The following is a 5,000-nucleotide window of genomic DNA, read 5'->3' as shown; positions in this document are numbered from 1 at the left end:
TCTAACCAGAATAGAAAGAGGAGTGGGAGGCCCCGGTGCACAACTGAGCAAGAGGACAAATACATTAGAGTGTCTAGTTTGAGAAACAGGCGCCTCACAGGTCCTCAACTGGCAGCTTCATTAAATAGTACCCGCAAAACACCAGTCTCAACGTCAACAGTGAAGAGGCGACTCTGGGATGCTGACCTTCTAGGCAGAGTTGCAAGGAAAAAGCCATATCTCAGACTGGCCAATAAAAATATGTTATGATTTACCAGTATTAGAACCCAAATGCAGACAAGTACACCAAGCCAGAGAAGGTTTAACAGGTTTATTTAAAATGTTCAATAGTCCAGGTTTCCAATAATAGGGGAAGAGCAAGTCCAGGTTACAGGGAGGGTAACAGATCCAGGTCAGGGTAGGTGTGGTACCGTAATGTCCTAGTGTCCGTGGTGAGTCCAAAAGAGAGGTCCGGTAGTGGAGAGCAGGATGGTGGTGGCAGGAGTGAAGCGGAGGCAGGAGTCAGGTTCCAAATATATGGTCGTCTTGACTATGATCTGACGATGAGTGGTAAGTTTGACCGGGTCTTAAAGGCTGAGGTGATTATGGTGAATGAGCTGCAGCTGGAACCCTGACTCCCGCACACCAGACTTCACTCCTGCAATCAAGGACAGACAGAGGGGAGGGAGAGAGCAGAGAGAGAGCTACCTAGCAGCAGTAGGCCTAACAAAAGAAAAGATTAAGATGGGCAGTCGGAGTTATGGCTTCTTCTTTGCAACTCTGCCTAGAAGGTCAGCATCCCGGAGTCGCCTCTTCACTCTACTGCTGGTCATTTACATTATTATTAGATCAAAAATCCATACAGATAACTTTGGTTAGGAGACTGAAATGAAAACATATGTTTAGAGTACTTTGCTTCCTCTTTGAAAATATAGTTTGGTGAATCATGGGTGAATCCGTCATTTGTAACAAGTTTCAGTAAATTATTTTTGGGAGCATTTCTATGGTGAAGATAAAAAAATAATTTGGTGCATTTTTCCCCATATTCCATCCAGTCCGCTTTATTTTTATAATAATTGCACTTGATCTTTCTTGAATAAGTTTCTCCAGTTATTTCTGTTTTTCCTCTAACTTATTCTGTGCCTCTCTGGTACAGTTTTTTTTATTGCTATCTATCTGTACTGTTCCTGTTTCCTTTGTTAATATGAGTAAACATTAGTTAGTTATATGTTGACATGCCCCATGGGTGACACACACAGACACACGCACACAACCACACACGCACATACCTCCGGGAGATTGGCTGCAGTGCAGTGGTTGCATAAATGATGTCTCAAACCAATTATCATTAGAGAATAACACTGTGGGTCAACACACACACATACACAAACACACCCTCTCTCTCTCTTCCTACTCCACTCTCTCCCACCCTCTCCCTTCCCTTCTCTTTTCTTCCGGTTTCTTTTGTTCTATCTTTCTAATTTGTTGCATCTCTTCCCTCTCTCCCTCTTGATGGCCTCTCTCTCGCTTTCAACTCCTTCCCTTATCTCCATTATCTCCCCTATCTCCATTATCTCCATTATCTCCCTTATACTGTATCCCCTCCTTCTCTCTCTATCTTTTTATCTCTCTCTCCGTTGTTGCATCCTCTCATTCTCCCTTTTTTCTGACCTCTATATCACTCTCTTTTATTTTCCCTTATCTCTTTCCATTCCCTCTCACTTCGCCCCCCCACTCTCTCTCTCTCTCTCTCTCTCTCTCTCTCTCTCTCTCTCTCTCTCTCTCTCTCTCTCTCTCTCTCTCTCTCTCTCTCTCTCTCTCTCTCTCTCTCTCTCTCTCTCTCTGTCTCCGTCTCTCGCTGTCTCTCTCTGAGCTTTTTTCTTTATCTGTACAGACAGACTCACTGTGGCCAGTTCACCCTTTAGCCACGCGCACACACACACACACACACACACACACACACACACACACACACACACACACACACACACACACACACACACACACACACACACACACATCGACTCAGAATGAAGGCAGTTGAATTGACAGCAAAGTTTCTTTGCTTCAGTGAAGGTTTTTATCCTGCCTAATGAAACACATTTTATACAGAGAGACTAGCGGTTAACGTTTGTTGCAGAATCAGTGCAACCCTCCATGCTTTAGTTTGGGCAATGCTAACTCCCCCCTGATACCCCGTAGGATCACAGCATCATGCTAACTCCCCCCTGATACCCTGTAGGAGCACAGCATCATGCTAACTCCCCCCTGATACCCTGTAGGATCACAGCATCATGCTAACTCCCCCCTGATACCCCGTAGGAACACAGCATCATGCTAACTCCCCCCTGATACCCCGTAGGATCACAGCATCATGCTAACTCCCCCCTGATACCCTGTAGGATCACAGCATCATGCTAACTCCCCCCTGATACCCTGTAGGATCACAGCATCATGCTAACACCCCCCTGATACCCTGTAGGATCACAGCATCATGCTAACTCCCCCCTGATACCCCGTAGGATCACAGGATCATGCTAACTCCCCCTTGATACCCCGTAGGATCACAGGATCATGCTAACTCCCCCCTGATACCCCGTAGGATCACAGGATCATGCTAACTCCCCCCTGATACCCCGTAGGATCACAGGATCATGCTAACTCCCCCTTGATACCCCGTAGGATCACAGGATCATGCTAACTCCCCCCTGATACCCCGTAGGATCACAGGATCATGCTAACTCACTCCTGATACCCCGTAGGAACACACACAGGTGGTGAATGCTGTAGACGCGGTAAAGAGGTCAATGGAACGCAGACCGTGGGTGATAGAAGAAGGTTGCTGGATTGGCGCACATTCAACAAATCTGATCTAACAAAGTGGATATTGGTCAAATCCGTCATAATTGATGTATTGTAACAGACCCACAATGTGGTTACTAAAGTCAGATTTAGTGTATATTTGGCTGTTTTTGCTGCACAACATTTAGAAGTTGTCCCGTTTCAGGTTTAGAAGAAGTGTCTGCTAAATGCTAACTCCCGTTTGTATAAGCTGCTGGTGGTAGTCAAAGTTGTTTTTATCTATAATGCAGTGTATTGGTGATGATGACATGAACATGTATTGGGGTTACCTCAACATAGTGTGAAATACACATATTAACAATATCCTAAACGTAGGATAATTTTGCTGGGGGGCAATGAGGAGATTCGGGATCTTTCCCCCACGGTATCTTTCCCACAAGCGTTTCCATGGCATTTCCATTGTTTTGGTCAAGTTTGATTGACTTCTTTACCGCATGTATCCCAGCTACTGAGAGAAACCACAGAAAGGTGTGGACAACTGCAGATAAACAAGAGAATCATCTATGTGACATCACAAAGGACTATAGAATGAAGACAGAACTCCTACATCAAAAATAATTGTATAATGTAGGTATCATTATGACATCACAAAGGGCTTGTGCATAATGCAGACAGCACTGTGACATCACAAAGGACTGTAGAATGCAGACAGTATTCTATTTTTTTAGAAGTCCAACAGCGTGTACCATTAAATACTCGGTCTAAAGAACATCCTTAAGGAGTTACCATAGTGGATGTGGAATGCTTTCTAAGGCTGCCGTTACACGACGCAACTTGCACGCAATTTTAGTTGCTTGCAACTGAGTTGCTTCTTGACTGCTTCGTGAAACATCTCCCCTGCATCTAATAAGCAAATCATCTTTAACCTGGTTGCATCCAGTTGAAGCTTTTCAACTTTGTGCAACTAGTTGCAAGCAACAGCCAATCAAAACAAACACTTTTGTCATGTGATCCATTAGAAGGTTCAGAATTCCGACCCAGTTGTCATATCAACACAGCTGTCTGTGCTGCGTAGCACAACCCGCGATCAGAGTCTAGCACAACAGGAGATGTATACAAATGATTGTACATGGTTTAGCAGTCGATCAATTATATTTTGAAGTGAACCCAAACCTCTCCCTGACCATTTTCAATTGAAATTGTCCACCATGAACTGTGCCAGCTAGCTTAATTCGTTGCTGGACTTGTTATCTTGTTGCTAGCTTGCTATGTTGTTGGTGTTTTCAATGTCATTTTGGCTAGCTAAATTGTACAGGCTGCATTTCTTATATATCCTTGCTGTTACAGTAACCAAACGGTTGGATAAACCGAGTGGCGCAGTGGTCTAAGGCACTGCATCACAGTGCTAGCTGTGCCACTAGAGATCCTGGTTTGAGTCCAGGCTCTGTCGCAACCAACTGCGACCGGGAGACCCATGGGCAGCGCACAATTGGTACAGCGTCGTCCAAGGTAGGGGAGGGTTTGGCCGGCAGGGATGTGGGTTTGTTGCCAGTATAAAAATAAATAAAAATAAAAAAATACATGCATGCATTCACTAACCTTAAGTCGCTCTGGATAAGAGCGTCTGCTAAATGACGTAAATGTAAAATAAACAAATAATTTGTGAAACCTTGATGTAATGCAACAGATGACATGGGGTGAGTTTAGAATTCAAGCAGCTTCAATTTGATTGGCTGTTTAATCGCGTTTGAGTTGCTTTATGTAACAGCCAAGTTGCTTGAGATGTCACTTGCAACTGCAACCTAAATTGCGTGAAAGTTGCTTTGTGTAACCCCAGCCTTAGATATTGATGTGGTTTGAACCCTTAGGTGTATTGATGTGATTTCCGTAAAGCAAAAAAGGATTTAGAGTACTGAAATTGAGGACGTCTCTTCCCTCCTAGATGATAAGATGCTTTCCAAGGATTGATGTGTTCTGAGTGTTTTGACGTCCCAACAGTACCGGTCACACACACACACACACACACACACACACACACACACACACACACACACACACACACACACACACACACACACACACACACACACAAATCACAGTTCATTCAACCAGAACTGGTGGCTTTGCCATTCGTCACTACAGTGACTCGTACTAGTGTGAGAGTAGTATCCTCAAGATATCCAGGGAACTGTGTGTGTGGGTGTGTGTTTCCCTTGACC

The 5,000-nt window shown here is 44.3% G+C and overlaps 1 protein-coding gene across 2 annotated transcripts in view; it reads right to left on the bottom strand.

Moving 5' to 3' along the window:
- LOC121534260 (zinc finger protein 501) overlaps positions 1-5,000 on the bottom strand; it is a 644,805-nt gene that overhangs the window by 283,824 nt on the left and 355,981 nt on the right. The window lies entirely within an intron of this gene.

The sequence above is a fragment of the Coregonus clupeaformis genome, chromosome 38 (genome assembly GCF_020615455.1).
Source record: "Coregonus clupeaformis isolate EN_2021a chromosome 38, ASM2061545v1, whole genome shotgun sequence".
Classification (NCBI taxonomy): Eukaryota; Metazoa; Chordata; class Actinopteri; order Salmoniformes; family Salmonidae; genus Coregonus; species Coregonus clupeaformis.
This window is presented reverse-complemented; position numbering and strand designations above follow the sequence as displayed.